The sequence below is a fragment of the Crinia signifera genome, chromosome 9 (assembly GCF_055691185.1).
Source record: "Crinia signifera chromosome 9, ASM5569118v1, whole genome shotgun sequence".
In the NCBI taxonomy this organism is placed as follows: domain Eukaryota; kingdom Metazoa; phylum Chordata; class Amphibia; order Anura; family Myobatrachidae; genus Crinia; species Crinia signifera.
The window spans coordinates 122934787-122956538 of record NC_139225.1 but is presented as its reverse complement, the minus strand read 5'-3'; the positions used below and the strand labels follow the sequence as shown (position 1 = coordinate 122956538).

Here is a 21752-nt window from a genome sequence, read left to right as displayed (position 1 = left end):
GCATTTTTTATTTGAGAAGAAACATTTGTAAAAACAAGCACTTGGGTGACAAACTAAGATCCAATAAATCATTTTAATTATTGATTTTGAGAGAAAGTCAAATTGTTCAGGAAAGATCACCTACAAAACTTAAAATGTTTAGAACACAAAATCGGGAAATTATTTTTTATGTGCAGGCTGCGATTTTTAGAGACCAAACATGACATGTGATACATCAACTACCCATAGATACATAAAACGGACAACTTGTACACACTCGACCACGAAGGGACTCGAACCCTCAATCTTCTGATCCGAAGTCAGACACCTTATCCATTAGGCCACGCGGTCAACTGTTCACTTTACTGCAGCCCTATGTCCAAGCTGTGATGTTTGCTGTGTAATGTAAAGACCTAAGATAATAAAACATGTGATATATCATTAATCCATAGATGCATAAAAGTTACAATCATTAACCATACGAACAAATTGAGAAAAACATTTTTATATGCACATAATGATGTTTAGAGACTCAAGATAACAAAAAATTTCATACATTAACTACCCATATATGCATAAGAGGGATAAACTGTACACATTTGACCACGAAAGTACTTGAACACTCAAACTTCTGATCTCAGAGTCAGACGCCTTATCCTCAAAGCCAAGCTGCCAGCTCATGGCAAAATTGTAGTCCATGGAAGGTTTGGTATGAGTTATACAAATGTAAAAAAATATTTACATTCTTTGCAAGAAAGTTTGGTATAAAATGTATTATGGATAACTAACAAAGATGCAAAATACAATCGTATTGATTCATTTTCTGAGAAAGTCATATTGTTTTTTCAGCAATGCCCACATCAAGTTCTTAAATAAAATTGAACTCTTCTGAGAAATAGAAATACTTTGCATCGGACAACACATGTTAATGTATTCCAAATTTGCTAAAAGAAAAGGAATTAGCTCCACCTCTAAATCTTTTAAAATGTGTTTGTCACTCACCACTACACATCTGCATTTTTTATTTGAGAAGAAACATTTGTAAAAACAAGCACTTGGGTGACAAACTAAGATCCAATAAATCATTTTAATTATTGATTTTGAGAGAAAGTCAAGTTGTTCAGTAAAGATCACCTCCAAAACTTAAAATGTTTAGAACACAAAATCGGGATATTTTTTTTTTATGAGCAGGCTGCGATTTTTAGAGACCTAACATGACATGTGATACATCAACTACCCATAGATACATAAAAGGGACAACTTGTACACACTCAACCTAGAAGGAACTCTAACTCCCAATCTTCTGATCCGAAGTCAGACACCTTATCCATTAGGCCACGTGGTCAACTGCTCAATTATCTGCATGCCTATGTCCAAGCTGTTGTGATTGCTATGTATTGTAGAGACCTAAGATAACCTAACATGTGATATGGCATTAATCCATAGATGCATAAAAGTTACAATCATTAACCCTACAAGCAAATTGAGAAAAATATTTTTTTGTATGCACACAGTGATGTTTAGAGCCATAAGATAACATAACACTTAATACGTCAACTACCCATAGATGCATAAAATGGACAACTTGTACACACTCGACCACGAAGGGACTCAAACCCTCAATCTTCTGATCCGAAGTCAGACGCCTTATCCATGAGGCAACGCGGTCAACTGTTCACTTTAATGCAGCCCTATGTCCAAGCTGTGATGTTTGCTGTGTAATGTAAAGGAATAAGATAATAAAACATGTGATATATCATTAATCCATAGATGCATAAAAGTTACAATCATTAACCATACGAACAAATTGAGAAAAAACATTTTTATATGCACATAATGATGTTTAGAGACTCAAGATAACAAAAAATGTCATACATTAACTACCCATATATGCATAAGAAGGATAAACTGTACACATTTGACCACTAAGGTACTTGAACACTCAAACTTCTGATCTCAGAGTCAGACGCCTTATCCTCAAAGCCAAGCAGCCAGCTCATGGCAAAATTGTAGTCCATGGAAGGTTTTGTATGAGTTATACCAATGTAAAAAAATATTTACATTCTTTGCCAAAAAGTTTGGTATAAAATGTATTATGGATAACTAACCAAGATGCAAAATATAATCTTATTGATTAATTTTCTGAGAAAGTCATATTGTTTTTTCAGCAATGCCCACATCAAATTCTTAAATAAAATTGAACTCTTCTGAGAAATAGAAATACTTTGCATCGGACAACACATGTTAGTGTATTCCAAATTTGCTAAAAGAAAAGGAATTAGCTCCACCTCTAAATCTTTTAAAATGTGTTTGTCACTCACCACTACACATCTGCATTTTTTATTTGAGAAGAAACATTTGTAAAAACAAGCACTTGGGTGACAAACTAAGATCCAATAAATCATTTTAATTATTGAATTTGAGAGAAAGTCAAATTGTTCAGTAAAGATCACCTCCAAAACTTAAAATGTTTAGAACACAAAATCGGTAAATTATTTTTTATGTGCAGGCTGCGATTTTTAGAGACCTAACATGACATGTGATACATCAACTACCCATAGATACATAAAAGGGACAACTTGTACACACTCGACCACGAAGGGACTTGAACCCTCAATCTTCTGATCCGAAGTCAGACGCCTTATCCATTAGGCCACGCAGTCAACTGCTCACTTCCCTGCATGCCTATGTCCAAGCTGTGATGTTTGCTGTGTAATGTAAAGACCTAAGATAATAAAACATGTGATATATCATTAATCCATAGATGCATACAAGTTACAATCATTAACCATACGAACAAATTGAGAAAAACATTTTTATATGCACATAATGATGTTTAGAGACTCAAGATAAACAAAAAATTTCATACATTAACTACCCATATATGCATTAGAAGGCTAAACTGTACACTTTTGACCACTAAGGTACTTGAACACTCAAACTTCTGATCTCAGAGTCAGACGCCTTATCCTCAAAGCCAAGCAGCCAGCTCATGGCAAAGTTGTAGTCCATGGAAGGTTTTGTATGAGTTATACCAATGTAAAAAAATATTTACATTCTTTGCCAAAAAGTTTGATATAAAATGTATTATGGATAACTAACCAAGATGCAAAATATAATCTTATTGATTAATTTTCTGAGAAAGTCATATTGTTTTTTCAGCAATGCCCACATCAAGTTCTTAAATAAAATTGAACTCTTCTGAGAAATAGAAATACTTTGCATCGGACAACACATGTTAGTGTATTCCAAATTTGCTAAAAGAAAAGGAATTAGCTCCACCTCTAAATCTTTTAAAATGTGTTTGTCACTCACCACTACACATCTGCATTTTTTATTTGAGAAGAAACATTTGTAAAAACAAGCACTTGGGTGACAAACTAAGATCCAATAAATCATTTTAATTATTGAATTTGAGAGAAAGTCAAATTGTTCAGTAAAGATCACCTCCAAAACTTAAAATGTTTAGAACACAAAATCGGGAAATTATTTTTTATGTGCAGGCTGCGATTTTTAGAGACCTAACATGACATGTGATACATCAACTACCCATAGATACATAAAAGGGACAACTTGTACACACTCGACCACGAAGGGACTCGAACCCTCAATCTTCTGATCCGAAGTCAGACGCCTTATCCATTAGGCCACGCGGTCAACTGCTCACTTCCCTGCATGCCTATGTCCAAGCTGTGATGTTTGCTGTGTAATGTAAAGACCTAAGATAATAAAACATGTGATATATCATAAATCCATAGATGCATAAAAGTTACAATCATTAACAATACGAACAAATTGAGAAAAACATTTTTATATGCACATAATGATGTTTAGAGACTAAAGATAACAAAAAATTTCATACATCAACTTCCCATATATGCATAAGAGGGATAAACTGTACACATTTGACCACGAAGGTACTTGAACACTCAAACTTCTGATCTCAGAGTCAGACGCCTTATCCTCAAAGCCAAGCAGCCAGCTCATGGCATAATTGTAGTCCATGGAAGGTTTGGTATGAGGTATACCAATGAAAAAAAATATTTACATTCTTTGCAAGAAAGTTTGGTATAAAATGTATTATGGATAACTAACCAAGATGCAAAATATAATCTTATTGATTAATTTTCTGAGAAAGTCATATTGTTTTTTCAGCAATGCCCACATCAAGTTCTTAAATAAAATTGAACTCTTCTGAGAAATAGAAATACTTTGCGTCGTACAACACATGTTAATGTATTCCAAATTTGCTAAAAGAAAAGGAATTAGCTCCACCTCTAAATCTTTTAAAATGTGTTTGTCACTCACCACTACACATCTGCATTTTTTATTTGAGAAGAAACATTTGTAAAAACAAGCACTTGGGTGACAACCTAAGATCCAATAAATCATTTTAATTATTGATTTTGAGAGAAAGTCAAATTGTTCAGTAAAGATCACCTCCAAAACTTAAAATGTTTAGAACACAAAATAGGGAAATTATTTTTTATGTGCAGGCTGCGATTTTTAGAGACCTAACATGACATGTGATACATCAACTACCCATAGATACATAAAAGGGACAACTTGTACACACTCGACCACGAAGGGACTCGAACCCTCAATCTTCTGATCCGAAGTCAGACGCCTTATCCATTAGGCCACGCGGTCAACTGCTCACTTACCTGCATGCCTATGTCCAAGCTGTTGTGATTGCTGTGTATTGTAGAGACCTAAGATGACCTAACATGTGATATGGCATTAATCCATAGATGCATAAAAGTTACAATAATTAACCCTAAATCTAAATTGAGAAAAATATTTTTTTGTATGCACACAGTGATGTTTAGAGCCATAAGATAACATAACACTTAATACGTCAACTAACCATAGATGCATAAAATGGACAACTTGTACACACTCGACCACGAAGGGACTCGAACCCTCAATCTTCTGATCCGAAGTCAGACGCCTTATCCATTAGGCCACACGGTCAACTGTTCACTTTACTGCAGCCCTATGTCCAAGCTGTGATGTTTGGGGTGTAATGTAAAGACCTAAGATAATAAAACATGTGATATATCATAAATCCATAGATGCATAAAAGTTACAATCATTAACAATACGAACAAATTGAGAAAAACATTTTTATATGCACATAATGATGTTTAGAGACTAAAGATAACAAAAAATTTCATACATCAACTTCCCATATATGCATAAGAGGGATAAACTGTACACATTTGACCACGAAGGTACTTGAACACTCAAACTTCTGATCTCAGAGTCAGACGCCTTATCCTCAAAGCCAAGCAGCCAGCTCATGGCAAAATTGTAGTCCATGGAAGGTTTGGTATGAGGTATACCAATGAAAAAAAATATTTACATTCTTTGCAAGAAAGTTTGGTATAAAATGTATTATGGATAACTAACCAAGATGCAAAATATAATCTTATTGATTAATTTTCTGAGAAAGTCATATTGTTTTTTCAGCAATGCCCACATCAAGTTCTTAAATAAAAATGAACTCTTCTGAGAAATAGAAATACTTTGCGTCGGACAACACATGTTAATGTATTCCAAATTTGCTAAAAGAAAAGGAATTAGCTCCACCTCTAAATCTTTTAAAATGTGTTTGTCACTCACCACTACACATCTGCATTTTTTATTTGAGAAGAAACATTTGTAAAAACAAGCACTTGGGTGACAACCTAAGATCCAATAAATCATTTTAATTATTGATTTTGAGAGGAAGTCAAATTGTTCAGTAAAGATCACCTCCAAAACTTAAAATGTTTAGAACACAAAATAGGGAAATTATTTTTTATGTGCAGGCTGCGATTTTTAGAGACCTAACATGACATGTGATACATCAACTACCCATAGATACATAAAAGGGACAACTTGTACACACTCGACCACGAAGGGACTCAAACCCTCAATCTTCTGATCCGAAGTCAGACGCCTTATCCATGAGGCAACGCGGTCAACTGTTCACTTTAATGCAGCCCTATGTCCAAGCTGTGATGTTTGCTGTGTAATGTAAAGGCCTAAGATAATAAAACATGTGATATATCATTAATCCATAGATGCATAAAAGTTACAATCATTAACCATACGAACAAATTGAGAAAAAACATTTTTATATGCACATAATGATGTTTAGAGACTCAAGATAACAAAAAATGTCATACATTAACTACCCATATATGCATAAGAAGGATAAACTGTACACATTTGACCACTAAGGTACTTGAACACTCAAACTTCTGATCTCAGAGTCAGACGCCTTATCCTCAAAGCCAAGCAGCCAGCTCATGGCAAAATTGTAGTCCATGGAAGGTTTTGTATGAGTTATACCAATGTAAAAAAATATTTACATTCTTTGCCAAAAAGTTTGGTATAAAATGTATTATGGATAACTAACCAAGATGCAAAATATAATCTTATTGATTAATTTTCTGAGAAAGTCATATTGTTTTTTCAGCAATGCCCACATCAAATTCTTAAATAAAATTGAACTCTTCTGAGAAATAGAAATACTTTGCATCGGACAACACATGTTAGTGTATTCCAAATTTGCTAAAAGAAAAGGAATTAGCTCCACCTCTAAATCTTTTAAAATGTGTTTGTCACTCACCACTACACATCTGCATTTTTTATTTGAGAAGAAACATTTGTAAAAACAAGCACTTGGGTGACAAACTAAGATCCAATAAATCATTTTAATTATTGAATTTGAGAGAAAGTCAAATTGTTCAGTAAAGATCACCTCCAAAACTTAAAATGTTTAGAACACAAAATCGGGAAATTATTTTTTATGTGCAGGCTGCGATTTTTAGAGACCTAACATGACATGTGATACATCAACTACCCATAGATACATAAAAGGGACAACTTGTACACACTCGACCACGAAGGGACTCGAACCCTCAATCTTCTGATCCGAAGTCAGACGCCTTACCCATTAGGCCACGCGGTCAACTGCTCACTTCCCTGCATGCCTATGTCCAAGCTGTGATGTTTGCTGTGTAATGTAAAGACCTAAGATAATAAAACATGTGATATATCATAAATCCATAGATGCATAAAAGTTACAATCATTAACCATACGAACAAATTGAGAAAAACATTTTTATATGCACATAATGATGTTTAGAGACTAAAGATAACAAAAAATTTCATACATCAACTTCCCATATATGCATAAGAGGGATAAACTGTACACATTTGACCACGAAGGTACTTGAACACTCAAACTTCTGATCTCAGAGTCAGACGCCTTATCCTCAAAGCCAAGCAGCCAGCTCATGGCATAGTTGTAGTCCATGGAAGGTTTGGTATGAGGTATACCAATGAAAAAAAATATTTACATTCTTTGCCAAAAAGTTTGGTATAAAATGTATTATGGATAACTAACCAAGATGCAAAATATAATCTTATTGATTAATTTTCTGAGAAAGTCATATTGTTTTTTCAGCAATGCCCACATCAAGTTCTTAAATAAAATTGAACTCTTCTGAGAAATAGAAATACTTTGCGTCGGACAACACATGTTAGTGTATTCCAAATTTGCTAAAAGAAAAGGAATTAGCTCCACCTCTAAATCTTTTAAAATGTGTTTGTCACTCACCACTACACATCTGCATTTTTTATTTGAGAAGAAACATTTGTAAAAACAAGCACTTGGGTGACAACCTAAGATCCAATAAATCATTTTAATTATTGATTTTGAGAGAAAGTCAAATTGTTCAGTAAAGATCACCTCCAAAACTTAAAATGTTTAGAACACAAAATAGGGAAATTATTTTTTATGTGCAGGCTGCGATTTTTAGAGACCTAACATGACATGTGATACATCAACTACCCATAGATACATAAAAGGGACAACTTGTACACACTCGACCACGAAGGGACTCGAACCCTCAATCTTCTGATCCGAAGTCAGACGCCTTATCCATTAGGCCACGCGGTCAACTGCTCACTTACCTGCATGCCTATGTCCAAGCTGTTGTGATTGCTGTGTATTGTAGAGACCTAAGATGACCTAACATGTGATATGGCATTAATCCATAGATGCATAAAAGTTACAATCATTAACCCTAAATCTAAATTGAGAAAAATATTTTTTTGTATGCACACAGTGATGTTTAGAGCCATAAGATAACATAACACTTAATACGTCAACTAACCATAGATGCATAAAATGGACAACTTGTACACACTCGACCACGAAGGGACTCGAACCCTCAATCTTCTGATCCGAAGTCAGACGCCTTATCCATTAGGCCACACGGTCAACTGTTCACTTTACTGCAGCCCTATGTCCAAGCTGTGATGTTTGGGGTGTAATGTAAAGACCTAAGATAATAAAACATGTGATATATCATAAATCCATAGATGCATAAAAGTTACAATCATTAACAATACGAACAAATTGAGAAAAACATTTTTATATGCACATAATGATGTTTAGAGACTAAAGATAACAAAAAATTTCATACATCAACTTCCCATATATGCATAAGAGGGATAAACTGTACACATTTGACCACGAAGGTACTTGAACACTCAAACTTCTGATCTCAGAGTCAGACGCCTTATCCTCAAAGCCAAGCAGCCAGCTCATGGCAAAATTGTAGTCCATGGAAGGTTTGGTATGAGGTATACCAATGAAAAAAAATATTTACATTCTTTGCAAGAAAGTTTGGTATAAAATGTATTATGGATAACTAACCAAGATGCAAAATATAATCTTATTGATTAGATTTCTGAGAAAGTCATATTGTTTTTTCAGCAATGCCCACATCAAGTTCTTAAATAAAAATGAACTCTTCTGAGAAATAGAAATACTTTGCGTCGGACAACACATGTTAATGTATTCCAAATTTGCTAAAAGAAAAGGAATTAGCTCCACCTCTAAATCTTTTAAAATGTGTTTGTCACTCACCACTACACATCTGCATTTTTTATTTGAGAAGAAACATTTGTAAAAACAAGCACTTGGGTGACAACCTAAGATCCAATAAATCATTTTAATTATTGATTTTGAGAGGAAGTCAAATTGTTCAGTAAAGATCACCTCCAAAACTTAAAATGTTTAGAACACAAAATAGGGAAATTATTTTTTATGTGCAGGCTGCGATTTTTAGAGACCTAACATGACATGTGATACATCAACTACCCATAGATACATAAAAGGGACAACTTGTACACACTCGACCACGAAGGGACTCGAACCCTCAATCTTCTGATCCGAAGTCAGACGCCTTATCCATTAGGCCACGCGGTCAACTGCTCACTTACCTGCATGCCTATGTCCAAGCTGTTGTGATTGCTGTGTATTGTAGAGACCTAAGATGACCTAACATGTGATATGGCATTAATCCATAGATGCATAAAAGTTACAATCATTAACCCTAAATCTAAATTGAGAAAAATATTTTTTTGTATGCACACAGTGATGTTTAGAGCCATAAGATAACATAACACTTAATACGTCAACTAACCATAGATGCATAAAATGGACAACTTGTACACACTCGACCACGAAGGGACTCGAACCCTCAATCTTCTGATCCGAAGTCAGACGCCTTATCCATTAGGCCACACGGTCAACTGTTCACTTTACTGCAGCCCTATGTCCAAGCTGTGATGTTTGGGGTGTAATGTAAAGACCTAAGATAATAAAACATGTGATATATCAGTAATCCATAGATGCATAAAATTTACAATCATTAACCATACGAACAAATTGAGAAAAACATTTTTATATGCACATAATGATGTTTAGAGACTCAAGATAAACAAAAAATTTCATACATTAACTACCCATATATGCATAAGAAGGATAAACTGTACACATTTGACCACGAAGGTACTTGAACACTCAAACTTCTGATCTCAGAGTCAGACGCCTTATCCTCAAAGCCAAGCAGCCAGCTCATGGCAAAATTGTAGTCCATGGAAGGTTTTGTATGAGTTATACCAATGTAAAAAAATATTTACATTCTTTGCAAAAAAGTTTGGTATAAAATGTATTATGGATAACTAACCAAGATGCAAAATATAATCTTATTGATTAATTTTCTGAGAAAGTCATATTGTTTTTTCAGCAATGCCCACATCAAGTTCTTAAATAAAATTGAACTCTTCTGAGAAATAGAAATACTTTGCATCGGACAACACATGTTAGTGTATTCCAAATTTGCTAAAAGAAAAGGAATTAGCTCCACCTCTAAATCTTTTAAAATGTGTTTGTCACTCACCACTACACATCTGCATTTTTTATTTGAGAAGAAACATTTGTAAAAACAAGCACTTGGGTGACAAACTAAGATCCAATAAATCATTTTAATTATTGAATTTGAGAGAAAGTCAAATTGTTCAGTAAAGATCACCTCCAAAACTTAAAATGTTTAGAACACAAAATCGGGAAATTATTTTTTATGTGCAGGCTGCGATTTTTAGAGACCTAACATGACATGTGATACATCAACTACCCATAGATACATAAAACGGACAACTTGTACACACTCGACCACGAAGGGACTCGAACCCTCAATCTTCTGATCCGAAGTCAGACGCCTTATCCATTAGGCCACGCGGTCAACTGCTCACTTCCCTGCATGCCTATGTCCAAGCTGTGATGTTTGCTGTGTAATGTAAAGACCTAAGATAATAAAACATGTGATATATCATAAATCCATAGATGCATAAAAGTTACAATCATTAACAATACGAACAAATTGAGAAAAACATTTTTATATGCACATAATGATGTTTAGAGACTAAAGATAACAAAAAATTTCATACATCAACTTCCCATATATGCATAAGAGGGATAAACTGTACACATTTGACCACGAAGGTACTTGAACACTCAAACTTCTGATCTCAGAGTCAGACGCCTTATCCTCAAAGCCAAGCAGCCAGCTCATGGCAAAATTGTAGTCCATGGAAGGTTTGGTATGAGGTATACCAATGAAAAAAAATATTTACATTCTTTGCAAGAAAGTTTGGTATAAAATGTATTATGGATAACTAACCAAGATGCAAAATATAATCTTATTGATTAATTTTCTGAGAAAGTCATATTGTTTTTTCAGCAATGCCCACATCAAGTTCTTAAATAAAATTGAACTCTTCTGAGAAATAGAAATACTTTGCGTCGGACAACACATGTTAATGTATTCCAAATTTGCTAAAAGAAAAGGAATTAGCTCCACCTCTAAATCTTTTAAAATGTGTTTGTCACTCACCACTACACATCTGCATTTTTTATTTGAGAAGAAACATTTGTAAAAACAAGCACTTGGGTGACAACCTAAGATCCAATAAATCATTTTAATTATTGATTTTGAGAGAAAGTCAAATTGTTCAGTAAAGATCACCTCCAAAACTTAAAATGTTTAGAACACAAAATAGGGAAATTATTTTTTATGTGCAGGCTGCGATTTTTAGAGACCTAACATGACATGTGATACATCAACTACCCATAGATACATAAAAGGGACAACTTGTACACACTCGACCACGAAGGGACTCGAACCCTCAATCTTCTGATCCAAAGTCAGACGCCTTATCCATTAGGCCACGCGGTCAACTGCTCACTTACCTGCATGCCTATGTCCAAGCTGTTGTGATTGCTGTGTATTGTAGAGACCTAAGATGACCTAACATGTGATATGGCATTAATCCATAGATGCATAAAAGTTACAATCATTAACCCTAAATCTAAATTGAGAAAAATATTTTTTTGTATGCACACAGTGATGTTTAGAGCCATAAGATAACATAACACTTAATACGTCAACTAACCATAGATGCATAAAATGGACAACTTGTACACACTCGACCACGAAGGGACTCGAACCCTCAATCTTCTAATCCGAAGTCAGACGCCTTATCCATTAGGCCACACGGTCAACTGTTCACTTTACTGCAGCCCTATGTCCAAGCTGTGATGTTTGGGGTGTAATGTAAAGACCTAAGATAATAAAACATGTGATATATCATTAATCCATAGATGCATAAAATTTACAATCATTAACCATACGAACAAATTGAGAAAAACATTTTTATATGCACATAATGATGTTTAGAGACTCAAGATAAACAAAAAATTTCATACATTAACTACCCATATATGCATAAGAAGGATAAACTGTACACATTTGACCACGAAAGTACTTGAACACTCAAACTTCTGATCTCAGAGTCAGACGCCTTATCCTCAAAGCCAAGCAGCCAGCTCATGGCAGAATTGTAGTCCATGGAAGGTTTTGTATGAGTTATACCAATGTAAAAAAATATTTACATTCTTTGCAAAAAAGTTTGGTATAAAATGTATTATGGATAACTAACCAAGATGCAAAATATAATCTTATTGATTAATTTTCTGAGAAAGTCATATTGTTTTTTCAGCAATGCCCACATCAAGTTCTTAAAAAAAATTGAACTCTTCTGAGAAATAGAAATACTTTGCATCGGACAACACATGTTAGTGTATTCCAAATTTGCTAAAAGAAAAGGAATTAGCTCCACCTCTAAATCTTTTAAAATGTGTTTGTCACTCACCACTACACATCTGCATTTTTTATTTGAGAAGAAACATTTGTAAAAACAAGCACTTGGGTGACAAACTAAGATCCAATAAATCATTTTAATTATTGAATTTGAGAGAAAGTCAAATTGTTCAGTAAAGATCACCTCCAAAACTTAAAATGTTTAGAACACAAAATCGGGAAATTATTTTTTATGTGCAGGCTGCGATTTTTTTTTTTTTTTTTTTAACGTTTTTATTTAACTTTTTCAGTAACAAATACAAACAAGACACTACCCAGACCATGAACAAAGACATACCACAGTAAAAAATAAAAATCACATAAAATCACAAAAAGTCACATCATCTTAGCCTCATTATGTATTCATACATAGCTTTACAGTCGGCCTCCTATAGTCTGATACAACAAGATTATCCTTTCCGGGTTATTCACCGGGTCTCTATTTTCCTCTCCTTCCCTCCTCCTTTCTCCTCCTCCCCCTTCTATCACCTCCTCCTATGGTTATCCCGCCTCTTTTAATAACAGAGGCCACCTTTTATACGGCAGGAGGCATGCCGGAGAGGGGGGTGACAACTATGGAGGGGAGGGGAGGGAAAGGGGAAAAAAAAAAAAAAAAAGAAAAACTTTCCTCTTGTGCTCACGATAAAGAGGGTGTCTTGTGTATCCCCATTACTGATTCCTCTCTATCAGATAAGGGAAATCGTGTCTGTTATCCATGTGCTTTGAATTATGTGACGTCCTCCCCCCTTCTAACCAACCCCACCCCCCCCACACTTTCTACCGGGATATAACCTATTTCTTACCCTTTACATTAACATATAACTATACCCCCCTTTACTGTGTCTCAGTGCTGGACCTGCATGCTAGTCCTGCGAGTCTTATTGCCAACTGGCTATACATACTATAACATCCTTCAGGGCTCGTTTCCTAGCTGCGGTACCACTAGTGTGACCGTGCACCCTATGTGTATATGTGCTTGTGTTACATTTTATTTATAATGGGGCGGTACCTCAGAGCTCTATACTGGTCTGCAGGTCCCCCCGTGCCCTTAGCCTACCCTCTGCTGGACTATCCGCCCAGCCAAGCTACCAAAAAAAAAAAAAAAAAAAAACCCCTCCATTTTCCTCCCCTCCCCACCCCCACCCCCCCTACCGATCCTCCCCCTCCGTGTTACTTGCTTTGTAAAATCCTGACCTATTCCAGGGGCCCCAAGTTCCCTGATACTTTACCAACGTACCTCTTGAGGCGTGTAGGTATTTCTCATGTTCGTTAGTCTGGTTTACCAGGTTAACCCATTCTCCGTGACACGGAGCCAATGGTGACATCCATCTTCTGGCTATAATCACCTTAGCAAGGGCCACTAGGTTTCTAACCAATTGCCTCATTTCCCCGTTTATTGCGACCTCCTTCCAGATCCCTAAGACCATATTTATTTTAATTAATGCCGCTCTCGGAACCCCTAGTTGAGCAAGGGTTTCCCTTACCTCCCCCCAGAACCTACTAATATCCCTACAGCTCCAGAGTAGATGATCAAACGTAGCCGGCCTACCCCTACATTTCGGACAACTATCTGATGCAGACCCCGAGAATTTTTTCATTTTAACCGGGGTAATATAGGTCCTGTGGAGAATATTAAATTGGACCTGTTGTGTCCGCATTGAATTAGTGGAGTGCCGGGGATTTGCCACAGCCACCCTCCATCCAGTCTCATCCAGCTGAGGAATATCCTCAGTCCATTTGGCCCGAAGGGCCCCCATTTCCTCTGATTGAGAAAAAGACTGAAGGTACTGATACATCTTGGACATCCGCTTCCCTTTAGGGAGTTGTTTGATAAAAATTTTACAAGGGGCCTCCTCCACAACCCAGGATTCGAGCCTCCCCCCCTGCGTCATCGCACTTCTTATTTGCAGATATCTAAAAAATACTTCCTTGGGTAAGCTAAACTCTGATTGTAACTGGGAAAAGGATTTTATTATCCCGTCTTGGCACCATTGACCCACATTCGTGATTCCATAGAGCCTCCAGACTGTCCCCCCTAATTGTTCTTTGAGTGCCCTCATTCCTGGCAGGGATAAGATAGGGGTGTCCGGGTCCAAGCCCACCGTTTTCGTTAAATTACAGATCCACCTCCAAACCTTAACCGATTGGCTAATTAATGGAGGCAGATCCCGGCGGAGCCCTCTTACAAACAATCTTTGGAGAGGCGAGAAGTCCGGATCCACCCGCTCCACCAGACTGCGTAATTCATCGGATGCTTCCTCTGGTTTGACCCATGCACAAATTTGTACCAACTGCACGGCCATATAGTACAATTTAAAATCCGGGAGGGCCAGACCACCCCTCTCCCTATCCCGACACAGAATTTCCATTCTAACTCTGGCAACTTTGTCCCTCCATATAAATGAGGAGACAATACTCTTCATCTTCCTAAAAAGTTCATCCTTGAGAAAGACGGGGGAGTGTTGGGCAATATACAAGAACCTAGGCAATATGGCCATCTTGACCAGATTAACCCGGCCAATTTGTGAAATCTGGAGCCTTGCCCAGCTTCTACACTTCGACTTGAGGTCATTGATAAACGGGATGAGATTATCTGGGATATAATCCGCTGATTTTCTTGCAACCACTATTCCCAAATACCGAAATTTCTCCACCGATTTTAACTGTACTTCTAACGCTGGGCTTATACCTACTTTTTCCCCTATCCGCATATAATTAGATTTGCCCCAATTTATTGAGAGCCCAGAGAATCCCCCATAGTCCTGAATCAGTTTTATCACCCCCGGAAGGTCTCCAGGTACTGCAAGACCGACCAGGAGGTCATCCGCATAAAGCGAAACAAGATTTCTACAGGGCCCCCCACCCCCGCTCCCACTCCCCAGGGCAGCCCGCAGGACACACGCCAGAGGCTCCACCACCACCGCAAACAGCAGGGGGGATAGAGGACAACCCTGGCGCGTGCCTCTGGAGAGAGGGAAGGGGGGGGACGTAAACCCATTAATGGTCACTCTGGCTTTAGGGTCCCTATACAACAAGGAAATCCGTTTAATAAAAATTTCCCCAAACCCAAATGCCCGCAGCACTTTCCACAGAAATGGCCATTCTACCGAGTCGAACGCCTTGTTCGCGTCAAAAGACGCGAGCAAAGCGTCCGACCCCCCCATCTCTATGCCCTGAAGGTAAGTATACGCCCTTCTAAGATTAATCATAGTGGATTTCCCCGCCATGAACCCAGTTTGATCAGGGTGAACCACTTGATGAATCACAGTCTGGAGTCTGGTTGCCAAAATTTTGGCATATATCTTGGCGTCTGCCGTTATTAAAGAAATAGGCCTGTATGAGTCTACCCGGTTAGGGTTTTTTCCACTTTTGGGGATCATTATTATGGCAGCCTCAGTCATTGACTGAGGAATGCTCTCCTCTGCCTCCATGTGCTGAAAAACTTTCAGCAATCGCGGGCCTAAATTATTTATAAATTTCTGGTACACTTCCCCGGGAAGGCCATCCAGGCCGGGGGCTTTACCCCCTGGAAAGGAATTAACCGCCTCCTTCACCTCCTCTACTGACAAGGGGGCCTCCAAGATCTCGCTTGAAGTGGGGAGCAAACTAGGGAGATCTATCCGAGCCAGGTACTCGTCGATTTCTTCATTGCTACTATCAAGTTTAGATCTATATACTTCCTCTAAGTGTGTAGAGAAAAGCTCTGTAATCTCAGGGGTCTTTGTCACCGCTTCACCATTTTCCAACTTAATCATAGAAATAATATTAGGGGGGCTCTCCTGCTTCATTAAATGGGCCAAAAATTTCCCCGTACGATCAGAGTTTGCATACCACTTGTGTGCCCCAAACCCCAATCTCCGACACGTCACCTCTTGGAGATACTCTACCCACTCTTTCTGGGCAGTCTGCCACGCAGACCTGGCTTGGTCTGTCTTGTTTAACAGGAAGACATTCTCCAGATCAGTCATGTTTGTTTCTAATTCCTTTGCCTTTTTGCAATTTGAGGTCTTCAAAAAAGCTATCCTTTTAATAACCACCCCTCTCAGATAGGCCTTAAAAGCATCCCAAACAGAATTATTTGGGGCAGACCCCACATTACCCTCAAAGAACTCTTCTATCATGGCTTCCATCCCCTCCTGTTCTCCAATTTGCTCAAGCCAGTAGGCCTGTAATTTCCAATATCTGAACCCTATTGGGGTATCTAGATCCAACTCTATTATAACCGGGGAGTGGTCGGAAATTCCTCGGGCTTTGTAATCTATATGTCTAATCTTAGTGAGAGTTCTAGCTGAAACAAGAATCAGGTCGATCCTGGAGAACGTTTTATGGGAGGAGGAATAGCAGGAAAACTGCTGTACCTCAGGGTTCCTCAATCGCCATGGATCCTTCCACCCTATTTCCTCAATAAACTCAAAAAACCCATTACCCTCCCTATAGATTTCCCTCTCTGACCTGTTCCATCTATCCAAACGTGGCTGGAGGACCTTATTAAAATCCCCCAGGCAAATTACCAAATTATCCGGGAAAGATGCAGCAAATTCCACCGCCAGTCTCACCACATCATATGAGAAAGGCGGTGGAATGTACACTGTCAAAATACAGAACCGAACATGATCAATAGCACACTCCAGGAATATAAATCTACCCCCCTGATCAATCTTAACACTACCCACTTCAAATACCACGGGTTTTTTTATGAGAATCACGACCCCACGGGAAGAGGAGGAGAAGGGGGCTTGGAAAATGTGACCAATCCAGGGACGTTTTAAGGAGCCCACCCGATCCTTCGTCAAGTGGGTCTCTTGTAAACAAATAATATCGGAGTCTTGGCTCCTACACTGTTTCAGAACGAGAGCTCTTTTGACCCTACAATTCAAGCCTCTAACGTTCCAGGTCATAAATCTGACCATCTAAAGAAAAGAAAAATAACAATAGACCACAATTTTACATTTATCCCGTCCTCTCCGACTGGTGCCCGACAACCCTCTTGTCCCCACCTGGCCAGCCTGGCCCCTTAGGCCCATACTAAAGAAAGATTTTGTCTTAGAATTGCTGTGACTAAAAGAAAACCAAAATAACAACATACATAGACACAAGAACACCCCCCCCCCACCCCCCCTCCCCCTCCCTGTATACCCAACCCCCCTGGTATACCTGAATCCCTACCCCCCATCCAAACACTATCACACTACCTACACTAAAACATACACCCCAGGAGCAATTTACTAATGACCACCAAGGAAACCCACCCCCCTCCCCCCCCGTACACCCCCACACCGCCCCTCACGGAGTCATTTCATGGTGGCTGGAAAGAGCAAAAGACCAGAGAAATAAATAAAAGGAGAAAAAAAAAAAAAAAAAAGCACCGACGGCAATCCATCAGTACAAATAATAACGCTCTTCCAACCACCAAGTTCCCTGTTATATTACCACAGGGGCCGCCCCCCCAGCAATTAACAGGAGCAAGATTTTATGCAACCAAATGCCTTATACACTTTAACATAGGACCACATCTTCAAACTGCCGGAATGGTCAAAAAAGACCTTCACTCAGTAAGCTCTTAAGGATAAAACAGAAAAAAAGAAAGGGGGAAATAAAAAAAAATAAAAAAAAGAGACATTGTCACTTTGCCAGGACTTGCTTCCTTCCGGGGTATGTGGCGTCAAGCCACCTTGCCGCCTCCCCGGGAGTGAAAAAAAATTTCGTAGCCCCATCCGCCACTACTCTCAGTTTGGACGGGTAGAGCATAGAATATTTCAATTCCAACTCCCTCAGGCGGATTTTTATTTCCCTAAATTTGGCCCGGTCCTTCTGGATCTCTAAGGGAAAGTCCGGGAAGGCAGCAATCCTACTGCCATTATAAACGAAGTCCGCCTTGTCCCTGGCCAATCTTAGGACCAAGTCCCGATCACTAAAGTTTAAGAATTTCTCGATCAAAGTCCGAGGTGGCCCTCCTGGAGGAGGAGCCCGACCAGGAACCCGATGAGCTCTCTCTATTGCAAACTGGGCTGAAAAGGCCTTATCACCAAATATCTGAAGCAACCAGTCTATCAAAAATTTTTCCGGGGCATCTCCCTCAATCCTTTCTTCGAAACCTATAAAACGGATATTGTTCCGTCTCAATCGACCTTCCATATCCGACATTTTGTACCGTATCTCGGTCATTTGGCCACTCATAGCTTTGACCTGGGACTGCAATGGGCCAACCAGATCTTCTACAGCTGAAATTCTGGTCTCGGCCCCAGTTACCCTCTCTCGCAGTACTTGAGCATCATTCCTAAGCAAGGAGATATCGGACTGCACTTTATTAATCTGTTCAAGCAAGCGGGTCTCACATGTATTGATCGCCTCGAGCACTTGTTGCAGCGTAACCTCAGGCGGCACTGGATATTTGCTCTCTTTAGTAGGGGTAGAAAGAGGAGTACTAGACTGTGAACTATTTCCCGCCTGTGATCGGGCATATTTCTCCAACCTCGCTGCGGCTGCTGTCTGACCTGTTTTTCCCATGGTTGCAATCAAATCAGTCACCTGACGTTATCTCCCACAGGCCGTAGGTCCCCCCTGGTTCAGACTGTTGAGTTTTTGTACCCTTTAGTACTAGCACAGGATATAGTCCCAGGGTGCGGAATACATGTGCCACCTGCTTACACAAACCAATAAACTGAGTTTATACTATATGCAGCGCTTCGCCTTTTCCCCTTTCTCATAGGGTACTTTTGCCTCTGAGAGTACTTTAATATAAGCAGCCCCACAGTAGAGACCACCTGTGGGCCTTATTCAAGGCCTTCAGCCAAAGCCTCCAGCAAACAGTTCCGTCCACCAACCTCAGTACACTCCAACCCGACTCCCTGCCTCACACCCAGGGGCCGGGTGGGGGTCCAACATGCGAGACAAGTCAAATTGAAACCAGCCTTGCCAGTTTTTCGGGCTGACACTGTGAAGCCTTCTATATGACTATATACCAGAGTACCTCCGTATAATGCTGGTCCGGTCACAACTGCCCTTTAACTCTGGGGAAGCCCTCCTCGCTGCCAGACCTTTCCTGCAGGAAGTCTTTTGCCGGTATAGGTAGGTGGCGTGTCTGCGGCTCTCACCCGCAGGCTCTCGGCGTCTGAAGGCTGGCTGATGGCTGCTAGAGCAAGCTGTCCCCAGTCCCCGCGTCTCACACCCGCAGGCGCCGGCGGGCAGTGCTTACTCCCGACGCTGTCTCTGCTATCTCTGTCCGCCACACCTCTCTCAGACGGGCAGAGTTTCAGACAGCCATCCAAGGACCCCTCGGCTCGCGTCACCTCGAGTCACTGCGCCGGGCGCCCCCTCTCACCAGACGCCACAGCGCTTCTTTCCGTCTCTCGTCAGACAAGGGGCCTCTGAAGCTCACTTCACACCGAAGGTAACAAACGGCACTGTAGAGCGGGTTTTCACGCTGGGGCTGCTATCTTTGCAGGGGAGCAATCACCATACGCGTGGTGTGGTGTACACGGGGGAGGACGGACGCGCGCTCTCACTCACGTCCTGCCGTGGTCACGCCCCATCCACAGCTCGCAGGCTGCGATTTTTAGAGACCTAACATGACATGTGATACATCAACTACCCATAGATACATAAAAGGGACAACTTGTACACACTCGACCACGAAGGGACTCGAACCCTCAATCTTCTGATCCGAAGTCAGACGCCTTATCCATTAGGCCACGCGGTCAACTGCTCACTTACCTGCATGCCTATGTCCAAGCTGTTGTGATTGCTGTGTATTGTAGAGACCTAAGATGACCTAACATGTGATATGGCATTAATCCATAGATGCATAAAAGTTACAATCATTAACCCTACATCTAAATTGAGAAAAATATTTTTTTGTATGCACACAGTGATGTTTAGAGCCATAAGATAACATAACACTTAATACGTCAACTACCCATAGATGCATAAAATGGACAACTTGTACACACTCGACCACGAAGGGACTCGAACCCTCAATCTTCTGATCCAAAGTCAGACGCCTTATCCATTAGGCCACACGGTCAACTGTTCACTTTACTGCAGCCCTATGTCCAAGCTGTGATGTTTGGGGTGTAATAAAAAGACCTAAGATAATAAAACATGTGATATATCATTAATCCATAGATGCATAAAAGTTACAATCATTAACCATACGAACAAATTGAGAAAAACATTTTTATATGCACATATAATGTTTAGAGACTCAAGATAAACAAAAAATTTCATACATTAACTACCCATATATGCATAAGAAGGATAAACTGTACACATTTGACCACGAAGGTACTTGAACACTCAAACTTCTGATCTCAGAGTCAGACGCCTTATCCTCAAAGCCAAGCAGCCAGCTCATGGCAAAATTGTAGTCCATGGAAGGTTTTGTATGAGTTATACCAATGTAAAAAAATATTTACATTCTTTGCAAAAAAGTTTGGTATAAAATGTATTATGGATAACTAACCAAGATGCAAAATATAATCTTATTGATTAATTTTCTGAGAAAGTCATATTGTTTTTTCAGCAATGCCCACATCAAGTTCTTAAATAAAATTGAACTCTTCTGAGAAATAGAAATACTTTGCATCGGACAACACATGTTAGTGTATTCCAAATTTGCTAAAAGAAAAGGAATTAGCTCCACCTCTAAATCTTTTAAAATGTGTTTGTCACTCACCACTACACATCTGCATTTTTTATTTGAGAAGAAACATTTGTAAAAACAAGCACTTGGGTGACAAACTAAGATCCAATAAATCATTTTAATTATTGAATTTGAGAGAAAGTCAAATTGTTCAGTAAAGATCACCTCCAAAACTTAAAATGTTTAGAACACAAAATCGGGAAATTATTTTTTATGTGCAGGCTGCGATTTTTAGAGACCTAACATGACATGTGATACATCAACTACCCATAGATACATAAAAGGGACAACTTGTACACACTCGACCACGAAGGGACTCGAACCCTCAATCTTCTGATCCGAAGTCAGACGCCTTATCCATTAGGCCACGCGGTCAACTGCTCACTTCCCTGCATGCCTATGTCCAAGCTGTTGTTATTGCTGTGTATTGTAGAGACCTAAGATAACCTAACATGTGATATGGCATTAATCCATAGATGCATAAAAGTTACAATCATTAACCCTACATCTAAATTGAGAAAAATATTTTTTTTGTATGCACACAGTGATGTTTAGAGCCATAAGATAACATAACACTTAATACGTCA

The 21752-nt window shown here is 39.0% G+C and overlaps 14 non-coding genes across 14 annotated transcripts; all 14 read right to left on the bottom strand.

The window, feature by feature from the left end:
- Window positions 1-257: 257 nt before the first annotated feature.
- TRNAR-UCG (transfer RNA arginine (anticodon UCG)) lies at window positions 258-330 on the bottom strand. Its single transcript has one exon. It is a non-coding gene; the product is annotated as a tRNA-Arg (tRNA).
- Window positions 331-2569: 2239 nt separating this feature from the next.
- TRNAR-UCG (transfer RNA arginine (anticodon UCG)) lies at window positions 2570-2642 on the bottom strand. The gene has a single exon. It is a non-coding gene; the product is annotated as a tRNA-Arg (tRNA).
- A 921-nt stretch (window positions 2643-3563) lies between these two features.
- Window positions 3564-3636, bottom strand: TRNAR-UCG (transfer RNA arginine (anticodon UCG)). Its single transcript has one exon. It is a non-coding gene; the product is annotated as a tRNA-Arg (tRNA).
- A 920-nt stretch (window positions 3637-4556) lies between these two features.
- TRNAR-UCG (transfer RNA arginine (anticodon UCG)) lies at window positions 4557-4629 on the bottom strand. The gene has a single exon. It is a non-coding gene; the product is annotated as a tRNA-Arg (tRNA).
- A 251-nt stretch (window positions 4630-4880) lies between these two features.
- Window positions 4881-4953, bottom strand: TRNAR-UCG (transfer RNA arginine (anticodon UCG)). Its single transcript has one exon. It is a non-coding gene; the product is annotated as a tRNA-Arg (tRNA).
- Window positions 4954-6867: 1914 nt separating this feature from the next.
- TRNAR-UCG (transfer RNA arginine (anticodon UCG)) lies at window positions 6868-6940 on the bottom strand. Its single transcript has one exon. It is a non-coding gene; the product is annotated as a tRNA-Arg (tRNA).
- Window positions 6941-7860: 920 nt separating this feature from the next.
- On the bottom strand, window positions 7861-7933 carry TRNAR-UCG (transfer RNA arginine (anticodon UCG)). The gene has a single exon. It is a non-coding gene; the product is annotated as a tRNA-Arg (tRNA).
- Window positions 7934-8184: 251 nt separating this feature from the next.
- On the bottom strand, window positions 8185-8257 carry TRNAR-UCG (transfer RNA arginine (anticodon UCG)). Its single transcript has one exon. It is a non-coding gene; the product is annotated as a tRNA-Arg (tRNA).
- A 920-nt stretch (window positions 8258-9177) lies between these two features.
- Window positions 9178-9250, bottom strand: TRNAR-UCG (transfer RNA arginine (anticodon UCG)). Its single transcript has one exon. It is a non-coding gene; the product is annotated as a tRNA-Arg (tRNA).
- A 251-nt stretch (window positions 9251-9501) lies between these two features.
- TRNAR-UCG (transfer RNA arginine (anticodon UCG)) lies at window positions 9502-9574 on the bottom strand. Its single transcript has one exon. It is a non-coding gene; the product is annotated as a tRNA-Arg (tRNA).
- Window positions 9575-10495: 921 nt separating this feature from the next.
- TRNAR-UCG (transfer RNA arginine (anticodon UCG)) lies at window positions 10496-10568 on the bottom strand. Its single transcript has one exon. It is a non-coding gene; the product is annotated as a tRNA-Arg (tRNA).
- A 1244-nt stretch (window positions 10569-11812) lies between these two features.
- TRNAR-UCG (transfer RNA arginine (anticodon UCG)) lies at window positions 11813-11885 on the bottom strand. Its single transcript has one exon. It is a non-coding gene; the product is annotated as a tRNA-Arg (tRNA).
- An 8265-nt stretch (window positions 11886-20150) lies between these two features.
- On the bottom strand, window positions 20151-20223 carry TRNAR-UCG (transfer RNA arginine (anticodon UCG)). Its single transcript has one exon. It is a non-coding gene; the product is annotated as a tRNA-Arg (tRNA).
- Window positions 20224-21467: 1244 nt separating this feature from the next.
- TRNAR-UCG (transfer RNA arginine (anticodon UCG)) lies at window positions 21468-21540 on the bottom strand. The gene has a single exon. It is a non-coding gene; the product is annotated as a tRNA-Arg (tRNA).
- Between the last annotated feature and the right edge of the window lie 212 nt (window positions 21541-21752).